At 42.2% G+C, this 18,162-nt stretch overlaps 1 protein-coding gene across 1 annotated transcript in view; it reads left to right on the forward strand.

Annotated features, from left to right (window-relative positions):
- The first annotated feature begins 3,940 nt into the window (after nt 1–3,940).
- The window catches only part of WASF2 (WASP family member 2), a 64,486-nt gene continuing 50,264 nt past the window's right edge, over nt 3,941–18,162 (forward strand). The window contains exon 1 of the mRNA XM_040337985.1: nt 3,941–4,050. The gene's annotated coding sequence lies outside the window, so the exon portion shown is untranslated. The remainder of the gene's footprint in view (nt 4,051–18,162) is intronic.

Below are 18,162 nucleotides of genomic sequence, written 5' to 3' on the forward strand. Positions count from 1 at the left end.
GGGGAGGCTTACCAGATATATTGAACCCAAGTGAGCATACGCTCAAAGGGTCAATAAGGCAGAATGTATGCAGATAGAAGATGTATCAGCAAAAACCGAGTATGCGATCAACAGGATACAATGAAGTCTACACTTGATGAAGAATGAGGGAGGTATCAACAACTTGGAGATGACTCATAGAAGATCAAACCATACCCAGGGTACATGGAGGAAATGAAAGGCACATAGTGTGATTCCGTACAAACATGAAATGTTTAATGCCGGTTAAAAACACTTACAGTTAGTTGAATAAAAAAAGGACATCAATGTAGAAATGTGCATGGCAGCAGTAGAGTCCCGACGCGTTTCGCAACAACTTGCATCGTCTGGGGTCTGTAAAAGTGCATATTTTTAGCACTGATCACCGTATTAGTGTCACTGGTTCCTACAAAGTGCCAAAAGTGTCAGTGTGACATTAAATATTGCAACGATTGGCATTTTATTTTCTAGGGTCTCTGTTAAAAAAAAATTATATTATATATATATACATGTTTTTGTAGTTCTAAGTAATTTTCTAGCAAAAAACAAAATACGAAATTAAACGTAAAAGAAGTCCAAGAAAAACATGGTCAGCAAGTGGTTAAGGCCTCATTCACACTAAAACCCCTTTTACACTGAGGCAGTTTTCAGGCATTTTACCGCTAGAAATAGCACCTGAAAAATGCCTCCCATTCATTACAACGGGTGATGCGCTTGCGCGAAGTTCAGAAAAGTCCTGGAAGCAGTATCTTTGGGACAGTTTGGGAGCAACAGCGCTCCCAAAACGCCCCTGCCCATTGCACCGAATGGGCAGTGCTTTCGAAGCACCACAAAACAGGAGTTTTTAAAACGAGCGCCGCTTTACCGCTACTGGCTGGCGCTTTCAATGTGAAAGCAGCCTAATGGCCCGTACACATGATGTGAATATCATATGAAAACTGTCGTCAGAGGAAGAATTGTACAATAATCGGATTGTTAGTACAGAGCTTTCGAGAGTCGATCACGACAATTCATCCGATATTATTAGATCGGACAAGCACGAAAATTTTCCTTATACGATACCAGATCGTACGATTTTCGTTTAGTCAGTACAGTTGTTGTCCAAAAATACAATACAAATACAACACATGACATCACTTCCGATTTTTTTTTCTGTCGTACGAGAATTTTCGTGACTTTAGTAACCTACTCAATTTCTACATGCGACTATTAAGCGAAAAAAGTCGATCTGTCGTCCGATTTTCGGATTGTGTGTACAGGCCATTAAGCCTTACGATTGTTGGAAGAGGGTTAAAAAAGGAGAAAGCCCTAAGGCTGACGCAGCGCTAAAGAGAATATAAAATTAATTGTGTATCATGTGTCGAGTAAAAAATGTATAAATGAAGCAGCTAGCACTAAAAGTTCAGCACTAAAAAACTTAAAAGCAATATATAATTCAAAAGAGTGCAGTGCTACAAACCAACTCATATAAAGGAAAATGAGGTGAAAAAAGTGAAAAGAAAATGAATAAAAGTAAGAACCTCAAAAGTTATATAAATCCGTGGAAAATTCATAAGTGAAATCAAATCAGAAAAAAACTTGTGCAGAGTCCCATCTAAATTCATATTTTTATTCATTTTCTTTTCACTTTTTTCCTTTATATGAGTTGGTTTGTAGCGCTGCACTCTTTTGAATTATATGTTAGAAGAGGATTGTCTGTTGACAAGACTGTTGTCCTAAATTCTTACCGTTAGTACGCTCCTTTTGACAATTGTTGTTCAATTTTCGGCCAACAAATGTTGGATGACAGGCTGGCAAATTTTCGGCGGACATGTCTGATTTTCATATGGTCAGTACACAAATCCGTCACACAAAAGTCAAAAGTACAAACACGCATGCTCGGAATCAGTGCTCACCAAACACAAAATTAGCAGAAGGGGCCCAAAGGGTGGCTCTCAAGAGCTGAAATTCCTCGTAGTACGTTTGTGTTTGTGGCACGACAATTTTGTAACCTTAGTATGCAAGACAAGATACTGGCACATGCCCTTTTGACAAAAATCAGACGTTCGGTTGGCCAACAATCGAACTGTGTGTACGAGGCTTTAGGCTTCATGTACACTTCTGCTGGTAAACGGATGTTTAGGAGCAGTTGGGCGTTTTTTTCTGCTGTCCCCTGAACTCTCTCCTCTGTTATCTTATCAGTACATAATGAAAATATTTTCCTCTGTGGGACTTTGAGAGGCAGAGTCTTGAAAATAGTTAAATTGTGTCAAATTGTATATTTATTGGAATAACTTATTTTGTACTTTAAACCGTTTTAGAGAGTGATCTTCTCCGCCGCTTCTGGGTATGGTCTGCGGGACTGGGCGTTCCTATTTGATTGACAGGCTTCCGACGGTCGCATACATCGCGTCACGAGTAGCGGAAAGAAGCCGAACGTCGGTGCGGCTATATACGGCGCCTGCGCACCGACGTTCGGCTACTTTCCGAAAATCGTGACGCGATGTATGCGACCGTCGGAAGCCTGTCAATCAAATAGGAACGCCCAGTCCCGCAGCCCATACCCGAAAGCGGCGGAGAAGATCGCTCTCTAAAACGGTAAGTACTGCTTCGATTTAAAAAAAACTACCCGATTCCCCTTCACAAAATGAGCCTCAATCTAATGTTAAAAATTTACTTTTCGGGTGAACCTCCACTTTAATTAGACCGTTCAGGTCCGCCTGTCATATTTGTGTCAGTTTTCATCAGATCTCTCCATAGGAGGCAGCGGCGCTGCTCAAGTCCCTCCCCACTCAGTGAGCAGATCTCCCGCTGAGCTGGCGGACTCCGCTGAGACGTAGTCCGCCTAGTGTGAAAGGGGCCGTAGGGATGTGGGCAGCGTCTCTTTCTCCAAAAAGTTCCTGGCACTACCACAATATCTTATCAGTACATGTACACAACATGGTCGTTTCTAGGCAGCTGAGTTTGGAAATATTTTTTGGGGGAAATCGTTTTAGGACAGATGTTCAGAGGATTTGAAATGCCTAATGCCTATAACTGCTTGTAAACGCGGTAACTCGCATTTAGCCACGTTTCGTTTACAAGCGTTTTTAATGGAGAAACATTTTTGACTATTTTCAATGTAAAAAACACTTCTAAATGAAAACGCGCCATGTACAAGCGGCACAACGGACGTTTTTAAACGTCGGTTACTATCTGTCAAGTTAAATCGTTCAGGAGAGGTTTTAAAATGTCCCGTGTACATGAAGCCTTACCGCAGAATTTCCATGGGCATCTTTTTTTTGGTGTATATTTGCACAGCATGCATAGACCAGTCTATTATGCGCAAAAAAACACCATAAGAGCTCCAGAACTTTTTAGGACACGGAGAATCACGCGCTGTTTAAATGTGTTTGTCGTATGGTGTTTGTGACGTGTTTTTGAAGAATGTACATTTCTATGTGCGATCCAGAACCATGACAGTGTGCATACAGCCTAAAACTAGAAGAGCCAAAACAGTTCCTCTAAATAAATTTTCTCTCTAAAAATACGAGGCAGAGACGGAAATTGGATTCCACACATTTCAGAGAAGAAGTCTCAGCACGTCAACGGAATTTCTTTTTGCACAATTTTGATGTAGCAGACGCCTCACAACGAGACAACGTGAACCCAATAGGATCCGCGGAACGGCTCGTTTATGTCTCCAGTTCAGCCGTCATTTTATCGGCGCTCTTTCCCTTAGCAGCCTATCACGCTTGGGCTACGAAGACATGGTCGCTCATACTACACACCTCGCTGAGGAAAGGCCACAGTCATATTTTCATAAGCGTCCTCTATTAAGACGTGCTGTACGCTGTGCCCAGGAAGGAAGCAGAGTCTAGCCTATCAAAAACATGACGGAAGTGTTCGGAGCCAATCCAAAGCAGCGCAGACGTAGACGTAGCCAATCAGCGGTGTGGATGGAACGATCCTGACCAACCAGTATGCGCCTGGGGAGTGTTCTGGTGGGGCGCTGTCCAAGTGGTCTGTGTTGCTTTTTTCCCCGGTGAAAGGCGCTGACACCCCGGGGATAAGGTGAGGGGGGTAACTTTAAGGTATTTATATGAATACATAGAAATGTAAGTGGGGGAGTGCTTGTATCAGTAACTAGGCTACTATGTTCACTTACGCCTGTACACCAGACTTCACATGGGTGTCTTCCTTTAGAACTTTGTATTCCTTGTACTGTATTTAGGAGGAAAGTGCTGTAAGGAGTCCAGTCTAGCTTGTTTGGACAGCTTGGCAGGTGGCAGTGATGTGGGCAAAATAAGGGTACACAACGCCTGGCACTTCCCCTGCTAACAATTACAATAAAGTTATAGTACATTGATGTAAACAAACAAATAAAGATTGAGGTATACTTAACCACCTAAGGAACAAAACTAGTTCTGACATTTGTTGTTTACAACTTAAAATCGATATGTTTTACTACAAAATCACTTAGAACACCAAACATTGTATGTATATATATGTATGTGTGTATATATATATATATATATATATATATATATATATATATATATAATGTATGTGTGTGTGTGTGTGTGTGTATATATATATATAAATTTATTTTTTAGCCGAGACCCTAGAGCAGGTGTCTCCAAACTGCGGCCCGTGAGCCAGATGTGGCCCTTTATTTGTGTTTATCTGACCCTTGGGTGCAATATTTCATCTACTGACACCAAAAATGGGGGACAATTCCTCCTAATTGCACCAAAAATGGGGCACAGTTCCTCCCAATGACACCAACAAAGGGGCACAATTCCTCCCAATGACACCAACAAAGGGGCACAATTCCTTCAAATGACATCAACGATGGGTCATTACTCCTCTCACTGACACCAAAAAATGGGGCATTGTTTTAATCCTGCTGATACCGGAACATTTTTCTATTTCCAGTGGCCACAGTCCGGCCCCCCTAAAGTCTGAAGGACAGTAAACTGGCCCTTTGTTTAGAAAGTTTGGACACCGCTGCCCTAGAGTATAAAATGGCAGTCGTTGCAATACATTATGTCAACGTATTTGCACAGTGGTCTTACAAACGCAATTTGTTTTTTGACTGAAATAATATTTTTTTTTAAATAAAAAATTAAGAAATACGTAAAGTTAGCCCAATTTTTTGGTTTAATGTGAAAGATGATGTTACGCTGAATAAATTGATACCTAACAGGACATGTTTTAAAACTGCGCACGCTCGTGGAATGGCGACAAAATACGGTTCTTAAAAATCTCCATAGGTGACGCTTTAACTTTTTTTTACAGGTTACCAGTTTAGAGTTACAGAGGAAGTCTAGTGCTAGAATTATTGCTCTGACTTTTCAGTTATCTCTTAAGTGTAGGGAGCTGGAACCCCCCACTACAGGGCCCTCCTCTCAGGGTAGTTCCTCTTCTTCTCGTTTTCTTAGGTTCCGCCAAGAATCTCTAGGCTCCTTAGTCACAGAGGGCTCAGATTTCCCCCCAAGTAGAGGGGTTGGCAGATGACCAGGCGGAGGAGGAAGAGGAGGATATTAGGACAGGCAGATACATCTTTTCTGCCGACGAGATGGAGGGTCTCCTTGAGGCAGTTATACCTCTGAGGGGATTCCTCTACCAGCGGAACAGGTGTCCACTCAGGATAGGTTGTTCCAGGGGTTAATTAAGTCTCAGTTTAAAACCATTCCGGTACATCAGTCCGTAAGGACATTATCCTTAGGGAGTGGGCCGATCCAGATAAAGGGCTGTTAAGATATAAAACTTGGAAACGGCGTTTGTCCCTTTTTAAAGAGGAAGAGGAGTCTTAAGTTCTTTAAGATGCCTAAATTAGACACCCCCCTTGCACAGGTCTCCAAGCAGTCGGACCTCTCCTTTGAGGTCGCTGGCAACTTGAAGGATCCTATGGATCGGCGGGCTAAAACTTCCTTGCGTAAGGCCTGGGAGGCCAATTGCTTCCTTGAGCCCCGCCTTGGCCTCGGTCTGCATATCAAGGAACGCAGATTCTTGGATCTCCAAGTTGATGGAACAGGTGTCTCAGGTTCCAGATTCCAAGGAATTATTGGAATCTCTTCAACTTATAGAGGGAGCACTAGCTTATTTAGCTGATGCAGCGATAGAGACGGTCCGTTCTACTGCAAAGACGGGAGCCCTGATCAATTCTGTGAACCAGAGAGGCTTGGGGGTCTACTCCTATATCTTCGTGGTCCCAAAACCATCAGGAAAATTTTGGTTGATTATCAATCTGAGACCCCTGAATACCTCTCTCCTCCACAAGAGGTTTCGTATGGAGAATGTTTACAGCCTCAGGAGGCTTCTACTGAGGGATGTATTCATGGTTACCATAGATTTAAGGGACGCGTATCTCCATGTCCCGATATTCGGGCCATCAGAGGTTCCTCAGGTTCGCGATCACCTCCGCCCAGGGGGTACATCATTGGCAATTTGCTGCCCTCCCTTTCGGACTGGCCTCCAGTCCAAGGGTCTTTACCAAGGTCCTGGCGGAGGCGATCGCTTTCCTACAAAAACGCCTTTTTTTGCCTCGAATTTCGCTGCGTTTTGCCGCGTTTAGCGGAGTTTTACCGCGTTTGAGGCTATCAGCGTTCATAACAAAGACATTGTAGACCCTCCCAAAGCTTTGAAACGCAAAAACGTTTGCGTCTGAACCCAAAATTTTGCATCTGAAAAAACGAGCCTAAAACTGCTTTAAAATGCAAAAAAACGTGAATGTGTGCATGGACACATAGGATAACATTAAATGTGTTCAGGGGCAGTTGAAAAAAATGCCCAAATGCCTCTGAACTCGAGTTTACCAGCGTTTCTTGTGCATGGGGCCTTAACCACTTCTCGACCGCCGCATGTAGATATACGTCGGCAGAATGGCATGGACAGGCACATCAACATACCTGTACGTGCCTGCCTAGACGTGGGTCGGGGGTCCGATCGGGACCCCCCAGCTACATGCGGCGGTCGGGTTCCCTCGGGGAGCGATCCGGGACGACGGCGCGGCTATTTGTTTATAGCCGCTCCGTCGCGATCGCTCCCCGGAGCTGAAGAGCGGGGAGAGCCGTATGTAAACACGGCTTCCCCGTGCTTCACTATGGCGCTGCATCGATCGAGTGATCCCTTATATAGGGAGACTCGATTGATGACGTCATTCCTACAGCCACACCCCCCTACAGTTGTAAACACACACTAAGTGAACACTAAATCCTACAGCGCCCCCTGTGGTTAACTCCCAAACTGCAACTGTCATTTTCACAATAAAGAATGCAATTTAAATGCATTTTTTGCTGTGAAAATGACAATGGTCCCAAAAATGTGTCAAAATTGTCCGAAGTGTCCGCCATAATGTCGCAGTCACTAAAAAAATCGCTGATCGCCGCCATTAGTAGTAAAAAAAAAAAAATTAATAAAAATGCAATAAAACTATCCCCTATTTTGTAAACGCTATAAATTTTGCACAAACCAACCGATAAACGCTTATTGCGATTTTTTATTTTTTTTACCAAAAATAGGTAGAAGAATACGTATCGGCCTAAACTGAGGAAAATTTTTTTTTTTTTATATATGTTTTTGGGGGATATTTATTATAGCAAAAAGTAAAAAATATTGATTTTTTTTCAAAATTGTCGCTCCTATTTTTGTTTATAGCGCAAAAAATAAAAACCACAGAGGTGATCAGATACCACCAAAAGAAATCTCTATTTGTGGGGAAAAAAGGACGCCAATTTTGTTTGGGAGCCACGTCGCACGACTGCGCAATTGTCTGTTAAAGCGACGCAGTGCCGAATTGTAAAAACCCCTTGGGTCATGTAGCAGCATATTGGTCCGGTCCTTAAGTGGTTAAACTAACAAAGCTTTTTTTTTTCTCTTTAGTGTATAAAATGGCAGAATAAAAACAAAATCTATCAATTACTATATACTTACCTTGCCAGTCCCACGAGGTGGGCAATTATAAGTAATTTATGGCTTTTATTTAATTACATTTATTTAAAAATCAGACAGCTGTCTCATTCTGATATAATGCTACTGTATGAGATCGCTTTTTACCGCATCCGCAAAAAGAAACACACTGAAGTTAATTTTAGGGCACACAAATGCAATAAATATAGGCAATTTTTTGGTAAAATATAAAAAAGGCTGCATTGTGTAAATAGATACTCAACGTGTCGAACCAATTTACGTGTGCCGTGAAATGGCGACAAACTTCAGTACCCTATATTTTCCATAGGCAATGCTTTAAAGCCCCCTATAGGTCATCAATTTAGCGTTGCGGAAGAGGTCTATAGTTCTAGAATTATTGCTGTTATTACAGTGTGTGGGGCAATATGTATTGTGTATTGCAATCAATGTTTTATGTGCTCGGATGTAATTTTTTTTTTTACAATTTAAAAAATGAAAAACATTTTTTTTTCCATAACTTTTTTTAAATCACATTACACCAGTTGTCCATGGAAATTTATAGACACTGCTATAGTTTTTGTTCTGTGTTCATGTGGTCTTTGATCCTATTTACAATCTCTAAAATTGTGAACCGAATTGGAACTGACAGACTGAATACCTTTTCATATATTGATTTAAAATCAAACTTGCATTAAAAATTTTGAAAAACTGCTGCCAGCACATCAGTAAATTACAAATCAAATTCAAATGTTATACAGTACAGTGTAATATCATATCACATAATCTCAAGCTTGAGTGGATGGGATATTAGGTGCAGCTGCTTGCCAGCACGAGACTGTTTGTGAAATCCCTTTTTACTATACTGTATCCTGGACACAGTAATTTATGATCGTCAACAGAGGTGATACTGATTACTCTGTAGACAGATGATGCTCACCAAGCCCTTACATTTGCAACGTGCCTGTGTAATTTGCTTTATTTTGAGCCAGGCTGTGTAATTTAAACATTATAGAAGATAAAGCTAGATCACGCAAATTTAAATGATAAGCAAATAAGACCCAGTGCACGAAGTGTAAAGTTGGCTATAAACGAGTAGATTTTCATACGAGCATTCATACAATTTTTCTTTTATACAATTGATGCCTGGACAAATGTCGTTTACAAGTACTTAAATGTTTTTTATTTGATTTTATCTGCTTTGGAATGAGTAATTTCTCAAATGAAAACCACATGCATGGTTTGAAATTTGTTTGAGAATTTTTTTCCATTTTGCTCTTTCCAGTTTTTTTGCTGCTCAAAAACGAATGCCGATTTGACCACATAGCAATTATATGATTGAAAAACTTGCTTAGACAATTTTTTTTTGCTAGTGTATATCCAACTAAAAGTGGTATTAAATCCAAACGTAAACCATATATTATATTGCAGCTTACCAATTATTATATGTGATGGCTGTATTGGGCTACTTTCACACTGAAGTGGTATAGCGCTGCTATTTTTAGCGCCGCTATACCATCGTTTTTGCCGCGATTTGCGGGCGCTAGCGGGGTGATTTTAACCCCGCTAGTGGCCATAAAAGGGTTAAAACTGCCCGCAAAAACGCTGCTTTGCAGCGTTTTGGAGGCGCTACCCCATTGATTTCAATGGGCAGAGGCGCTGTAGGAGTGGTAATTATACCGCGCCTCAAAGATGCGGCTGGCAGGAGTTTTTTTTACCCTCCTGCCAGCGCAATGCTCCAGTGTGAAAGCCCTCAGGCTTTCACACTGGATAGAATGGAGCGGCTCTTTCAGGGCGCATTGCAGGCGCTATTTTTAGCGCAATAGCGCCTGCAAAGCGCCTCAGTGTGAAAGCAGCCTTTGTTTTCTTTTTTTGCCTTTCTTTCTTTTATTTTTCACTTGGTGATCCAGGTAGTAAGGCTGTTGTTTTTCAAAAGAACAAGCTCTCCTGCAGACTTTCCAGTTACAGATATGAGACAAACCATCTAAGACTAGCTTACAATGATCAGCTTTTATTTATTCATGTAAAACTGTTATCTCAAAGGGGGAAAAAAACTGTTACTGTAATAACATATAAAGTGTAAGCTGGAGTTTGGCTTCAATTTTATAGTGTATTTAAATCTAGTACATCTAAAACTATCCCCTGTGCTTCTTCATCCAGAGTGGGGGCACTTTAATACAGGAGGTGTTACTGGCTGGATCAAACAAAGGGTAAATGTTTCAAAAATAAATACAAATAATAATAATGCTGCAGCCACCACATCTTAGAATTGGTAAGCTGCAATATATAACATTCTTGGCTTTGGGTTTAATACCACATGTTATACTTATCTCCTCCTGTGTAGTTGGTTTTGCACAGAACAGCCTGGATCCTCCTCTTCTTGGGTCCCTCTTTGCTGCTCTTGGCCCCTCCCTCCTTTTGAGTGCCCCTCAGCCAGCAGCTCTCTACAGGGGGCACCCAAGCTGAGTCAGAGCTTTGTGTATCCATTTAGACATGGAGCCCCGACCTGGCCCCACCCACTCTCTCCCCTGATTGGATGACTGACTTTGACTGCCGCGTAAGCAATGGCGCCTCTGCTATGTCTCAAAAAAGTAGTAGTTTCCTGGATGGCATGAGAGGATCAAGGACTTGGACATGGTAATTAGGGTGATTATGGGGGGGGGGGGGGGGGCTGCTGCACACAGGTTTTTTTTATCTTAATGCACAGAATGCATTAAGATTAAAAAACCTTCTGCCTTTACAACTCCTTTAAAGTGTCTGTAAAGGCAGGTGTTTTTTTTTTTGACAGGTACCCGCTCCCACTTCCGGATAAGATCGTCGCACATCGATTTATGATATATCCGATCCCTGTTCCTCCCCACGTGTGTGTGTGTCCCAGAGGACCGCGGGACCATTCAGAAAGTGCAGCGCAACTTGCCCATGCACCGCAATGCCGGCGCCTGCACCCAAAGCCAATGGTCGAATTGGCTTGGGGTGCCGACAGCAGCAGTCAGCAGCTACAGTTTTTCTAGCTGCCAACTTTTTTTTTCTTTTCTTCCAGACGGAGCTCCACTTTAAGTGATATGTGCAGTTATTCTTCAAACTATGAATACATTGGCAGTATAGTCAGGACAATACATGTCCTTGTGGAAAAGAAGGCATTAAACTGTTACGTTGCTTTGTTGTGTGAATCCTAACATTTCTATAACACTTAAATTACTTTAAATCTATGTCTGTATACCTTGGTTCTTTGTGTGAATAAATGTATGCAATAAATGTATGCAAAGCACTTTTCTTCGTTTCTCGTGACCGCGTGACTTGTAGATTCCCACTCGTCAGATCTCAGTACAGTGCTGTAATTGGCAAGCTTAAAATTCAAAATTCTTGGTGATTTTTTTTGTTCTGAAATGTGGCATGAAGATCATGCTCCAGGACAGGAATGAATACCTTTTTTAACCACTTCAATACCGGGCTTTAAAACCCACCTCCTTCCCGGGCCTATTCTGGCACTTCTCTCCTACATGTACAAATCATCATTCTTTTGCTAGAAAATTACTCAGAACCCCCAAACATTATATATGTTTTTTTAGCAGACACCCTAGGGAATAAAATGGCGGTCATTGCAACTTTTTATCTTGCACCGTATTTGCGCAATAATTTTTCAAACGGCTTTTTTTTGTAAAAAAAATGGTTTCATAAATTAAAAAATAACAAAACAGTAACGTTGGCCCAATTTTTTGGTAAAATATGAAAGATGATGTTACGCCGAGTAACTAGATACCTAACATGTCACGCTTTAAAATTGCGTACACTCATGGAATGGCGTCAAACTTCGTTACTTAAAAATCTCCATAGGCTACACTTTAAAATTTTTACAAGTTGCCAGTTTAGAGTTACAGAGGAGGTCTAGTGCTAGAATTGTTGCACGCGCTCTAACGCACGTGGCGACACCTCACATGTGTGGTTTGAACGACGTTTACATACGTGGGCGGGACTTACGTGTGCGTACGCTTCTGAGCGCGAGCTACCGGGGACAGGGGCATTTTAATTTTTTTATTATTATTTTTTTTTTTTTTTTTTTTTTCTTTTTTTTTTTTTTTTTTTTTTTTTTTTTTACACTTTTTTTTTTTTTTAAATCGCTTTTATTCCTATTACAAGGAATGTAAACATCCCTTGTAATAGGAATGTGTGTGACAGGTCCTCTTTAAGGAGAGATGCGGGGTCAATAAGACCTCACATCTCTCCTCCAGGCTGGAAAGAATGAGATCGTGAAAAAAAATTCACAGATCTCATTCAAACTAGCCGCAATTGCGGTTTGTTTACTTACGGGGACCCGGGCGTGACGTCATCACATCGCATCACCAGTCTTCTCTATCGCAAACATCCGGCGGACGGCGATCATCTCTCCGGGCCCCCGGTGGGACGGGAGAGCCCGGAGAAGCACCGGATGGCGGCGGGAGGGGGGGATGTCCCCTCCCGCCGCCTGTAACCGCCGCTATGATCGTTCTTACGGTGCGCAGGATCGCCGCCGCTAAAAAATGATATCTCAATGATGCCTCCGGGTGCAGGCATCATTGAGATATCCCCCGCAAAGCCCAGGACGTCATATGACGTCCACCCAGGATAACAGGTCCCCGTTTTGGACGTCATATGACGGCGTGCGGGTGTCAAGTGGTTAAAGCGGTATCATACCCAAAAACCAAAAATGTATTAAATCGTGGTTAACAATTTCTTAGACGTGCATTCATTTTATTTTTTTAGGCTTTTTTTTTCAATAATAGACCATGCATTCTAGCGAAAGTGGCAGTTAGAGGGTCGAGACAAACTATTTAACCCTGACAGGGGTGCTTACAATGACCAGCTTTCATTCATGTATGTAAAATATTTATCCCAAAAAGTAAAACAATGAAGGAAGCAACCTCAAAGGACAAACGCTTAGAAAAAAATGAATTGTAAATGCGAATAAAAAGTCCCTTTAAATGCATTCAAATGTGCATGCAAAAAACACGCAGTAAATGTGAAGTTTCCGGTGTGAATGGGCCCTTAAACTTGTAGGGCCCATTCACACCAAAAACTTCACATAATTGTGTGTTTTCATGTACATGCATTTGAAGTGCGCTTGAATGCATTTTGCGTGTTTTTTGTTCTGCATTTAGCACTGTGTTTGCAGTGCATTTTGCTATACATTTTTGGCTTTCTTTAAAGGGGTCTGGTGCGTTTGTAGTGCTTTCCCTGCATTTGCAGTGTGGAAGAATTTTTTTTTTTTTTTTTTTAACTGCACGGCACTGATGTGAACTATAAAATCTAAAAGAGAATGGTGCGCTAATTCAATCAGTGAGAGTATCCAAACACTCTATATTTCAGCGACATAAACAAAAATAAAGTGAAACAATAGTAGTATGGTACATATGTAATATAGTTCGAGTGAACAAAGTCCCATAGAGCTGATGAATCCAGGATTCTTCCTTAAACACCTCGCTCTAATAAGTGTGATTTATTGCTAAAATTTGGTGATAAAAAAAAAAACACACCTCCGCCACCTACTGGTGAATTACCCGCTCACCTTAAGGGAAGACCCTTCGGGTCCGATCACACCTCTAATCTAGTGTTTTTTTAAACTGCTGAAGGATAACACCGCTGTTGTATCTTTGTTCTTTTTAGTCTCCTTAAATGTGCATTGAAAAATAGTTTCATTGTTACTTTGGACAAATCTGGTTGTGCAGCCAGGAAAATTTCAAGGTAACAACAGAGTCTATTATTTAGCTACACGGCTGGTGACGGTGGGGAGATGGTTGAACCCTGACAGGTTTTTTTTTTATTTTTTTATTTATAATTCTTTATTTTTTATGTCTTTTCTCTTTTCACATACAAAAAATAACATGTACAGCTCTTTCAATATCTTCAATATTGTAACCTTTGTTTATATCATCACCTAAACATCTCACAATCTCTGTTATTACCTCCTGTTCCATTTCTGATCTCCCCTATTCTGGCCAAGGTGCTATCTCCTTCACGGCCCCGAGGCTTTCATCTACCACCTTCGGAGCAGCACCTTGGTCTCGAGGGAGTGTTGGTCACTCACCCTATGTCCCCCCTCCCCACCCCAAAAAAATAAATAATAATTTATACACCATATAAGATCTCTCCATCAAACCCTCAGAACTGCTGGAGATGTGCAGACATTCCAGGAAATGTTATGCACATATTTTGGTTATGCCCAAAGACTGGTATTCTGGAGGGAAGTCCTGAGAATAATCGCTATAGTAACACCAATAACCTTGGCTCAGGAGGCAGAGATCTGCCTATTGGGACTGGTAGGGAAGAAGCTTGTTACGACAGGAAGGAGAATACAGGTGGGCCTATTATTGTTTTACGCTAGGAAAATTATAGTTTTAAATTGGAAAAGGGTAGAAGCCCCTTCGGTAGCACATTGAAAAAATCGAATAAATGATAATTTGCCACTATATAGGGAGAAGTACTGCAATAGAGGACATAGAGAGAAATATGAGAGAGTATGGGCAAGTTGGATAGAAAACCCCATGACAGCTTCAGGATAAATAGGGTATAAGGGGAGGTTAAACACACCATTAAAGAAAGGGAAGGAAATTAATGTAAAGAAGGTAATTGTGTTAGATGAAATGAACGTTGGTGGAATTGTTTGGAGGCTCAAGGAAGAGCAGATAAATGTTATTGTAAAAGGTGTATGTGTTTTATTTTTTTTTATTTTTTTTGTATGGAAACCTTTTAGGCCCCTTTCACACTTAGGCTTCATTTCCATGGACGTTTTTGGACTTTTTTACAGCCACTTTTCTGAGCGTTTTTTGCAGATTAAAAACGGCTCTCCATGTTAGTCTATGGCCTCATGCCCACCATGATGTTTTTGAGCTGTAGATGGCTGAGCCGTTTTTATGCTGCAAAAAAAACCAGGACCAGTGCATTCTGAAGCTCCAGCATTAGAGCTGTAAAAACGCTCCAGCTCAAAAATTTGGACTGCAAAATCTTATTACAAGTCATTCTCCACGATTTTCAATTACTACCATTCATATCAGCACGACTTTAAGTAGTTCCTGCACTACTTTTTTTTTCTGAAGTCGGATCAAAGTCGGATCCCTGTATTAACGAATCCGAATTTGGCATGCGACTTGTGCATAAAGGGAAGCTCCACGGCAATTAAAAAATAAAATAAAAAAAATGGCATGGCTTCCCCCTCCATGAGCACACCAGGCGCTTCGGTCTGTCTGGTATGGATTATAGGGGGAACCTAAAATCCATACCAGACCCTTATCTGAGCATGCAACCCGGCTGGTAAGGAAAGGGGGTGGGGACAACAGAGCACCCCCCCCTCCTGAGACATACCAGGCCGCATGCACTCCAACATGGGGGGGGGGGTTGGATGCTTTTGGGTAAGGGGGGTCCTGCACCCCCCACCCCAAAGCACCATGTCCCCATGTTGATGAGGACAAGGGCTCCTTACCAACAACCCTGGTCGTTGGTTGTCGAGGTCTGCGGGCGGGGGGCTAATGTGAATGAGTATGGGGTCCATTGTGCCCCTACCCATTCACCTGAAAAAAGTGTCAACAATAAAGCACACTACACAGGTTTTTAAAGTAATTTATTAGGCAGCTCCGGGGGTCTCTTCCGCCTTCTCCCCTCTCCGGTCTCTTCTCCGCTCTCTCCGATTCTTCTCCCGCTGTCCGATGTCTTCTGCCGGGTCTCCTCCGCTTTCTTCTGCTCTTTTGTTTGCTCTTGCTTGGTCTTCTCCGTTGTCTTTTTCCGATGTTGATTCGATGCTCTCTCCCGCTGTAATGCCGTGTGCGCCGACTTATCTTGGCATGGGGCGGGGTCGCCGGGTGATGTCATCCGGTGACCCGCCCCTTATAACGTCACCCCATCATGCCCTGGGCGGTGACGTCATAAGGGGGCGGGGTCACCAGATGACATCGCCCAGTGACCACGCCCCATGCCAAGATAAGTCGCTGTAATGCCACTAATGCCGCACACAGCATTACAGCGGGAAATAGCATTGAGTCAACATCGGAAGAAGAGCAGAGGGAAAAAGACAACGGGCAAGAGCTAGCAAAAGAGCAGAAGAAAGCAGAGGAGAACCGGAGAGAGCGGAGAAGAGGCCGGAGAGGGGAGAAGGCGGAAGAGACCCCCGGAGCTGCCTAATAAATTACTTTAAAAACCTGTGTAGTGTGTTTGTTGGCACTTTTTTTTTCCGGTGCATGGGTAAGGGGTACAATGTACACCCCATACACATAGGTTGGTTATTAAACGGGGCTCCCAGATTCCGATAAGCCCTCCGCTTGCAGCCCCGTTGGTTGTCGGGAAGGGGCCATTGTCCTCATCAATATGGGGACAAGGTTCTTTGGGGTGGGGAATGCAGGGCCCCCCTACCCCCCCCCCCCATGTTGAGGGCGTGCGGCCTGGTACGGTTTAGGAGGGGTGCGCTTTGCTTGTCCCCACCTGCTTTCCTGACCTGCCAGGCTGCATGCTCGGATAAGGGGTGGTGAGCGGTGGGTTTTTTTTATCACTGAATTTTAGCACTTATTGGAGCAAGGTGTTTAAGGAAGAATCCTAGATTCATCAACTCTATGGGACTTTTCATTCAAACTACATTAAATATTTACCATTGTGTGTGTTGTACTACTATTGCTTCACTTTATTTATGTTTATGTTGCTGAAATATAGATTGTTTGGATACTCTCACTAATTGAATTAGCGTACCTTTCTCTTTTAGATTTTATAACCAAGTTAAAGCGGGGGTTCACCCTATTAATAAAAAAAAATATATATATTTTTTTCTCTAGCATAAAATGAGGCATAGTAGCGCGAGCTACAGTATGCCTGTCTTTATTTTTTTATCCCCGTACTCACTGTGCACTCGTAGAGACAAGATTATGACTCCCCGCGGGGAATGGGCATTCCTATGGAGAGAGAGAAGGTGATTGACGGCCGGCTCTGGCACGTCACGCTTCTCCGGAAATAGCCGAAATAGGACTTGGCGCTTCAAGGCGCCTGCGCATAGTCTGTGCGCAGGCGCCGTATAGCGCCGTGAAGAGCCAAGACCTGTTCCGGCTGTCTTCGGGGAGCGTGACGTACCAGAGCCGGCCATCAATCACCTTCCCTCTCCATAGGAACGCCCATTCCCCGCGGGGAGTCGTAATCTTGTCTCTACGAGTGCACAGTGAGTACGGGGATAAAAAAATAAAGACAGGCATACTGTAGCTCGCGCTACTATGCCTCATTTTATGCTAAAAAGTTGTTATGGAGAGTGAACCACCGCTTTAAGTGTGAGATCGCTATTTTAATGGTGCAGCTATTCTAGTTTCACATTATATATTATATTTTACATAGCAGTGCTCTAGTACTTTACATATTATAATGATGTGAACTATGCCAAGGATTACCTTGATTTGGGGATGTCGATCGGTTGGAGTACAGTTCAAAATGCATCCAACTACATCTGGTGAGTAAGGGCCCTTACAGGGATAACGTCCTCCATCGCATACATTTATTATTATTATTCAGGATTTATATAGTGCCAACAGCTTGTGCAGCGCTTTACAATGTACAAGGTAGATTACACATTCATGGACATTAGGGAAATTAAAAAATTCGGATCAAGCTAGAGAAAGAGGTAAGTTTGCACTGGATAATCTGCCACATCTCTAGCAGTAGACCTAAGTTCCAAATACTTAAGGTGTGTCAAGTTTAAAAAAAAAAGCTTATGCTTGCTTTCGAGAGTCATTGGTGAGGATTTTTGTGTCGCATTGTAATGAGGAAGAAAACAGAGGAAGTTCCCTTTTTGGTTATTTTCTGTTTTTTTTTTAGTTACTAAGAATAAATTATGCATAGTTCATGGAAACCAGAAAAGGAGCATCCATCCCATGATGCAAGTCTTCTGCCAAATTCTCCTTGTTCTTCATCAGATTCAGAAAGCTGTGTGTGTGTGTGTGTGTGTGTGTGTGTGTATTTAAGACTATTCTGCCTTAGCTACACATGAGATAGCACGAAAATACCCAATTTTTTTTAAACGTTTGCATAAAATTGATTTAAATCTATTGCAAAGGAGGTATTTACTTAGAAGTGTACCTGCACCTAAAGCTGAACGCCGGGGAAAGGTAAAATGCTCCTTTGCAGGGCGGCTGCCCCCTCACTGCAAGGGTTAAATGTTCATTAAAGAGAATCTTCACCTTGTAAATAAAAATTTAAGTCGGCAGCTACAAATACTGTAGTTGCTGACTTTTCAAAAATACACACTTGGCTGTCTGAGTATCTAGCAATGTTCTCTCC

Source organism: Rana temporaria, chromosome 2, assembly GCF_905171775.1.
Source record: "Rana temporaria chromosome 2, aRanTem1.1, whole genome shotgun sequence".
Taxonomy (NCBI): domain Eukaryota; kingdom Metazoa; phylum Chordata; class Amphibia; order Anura; family Ranidae; genus Rana; species Rana temporaria.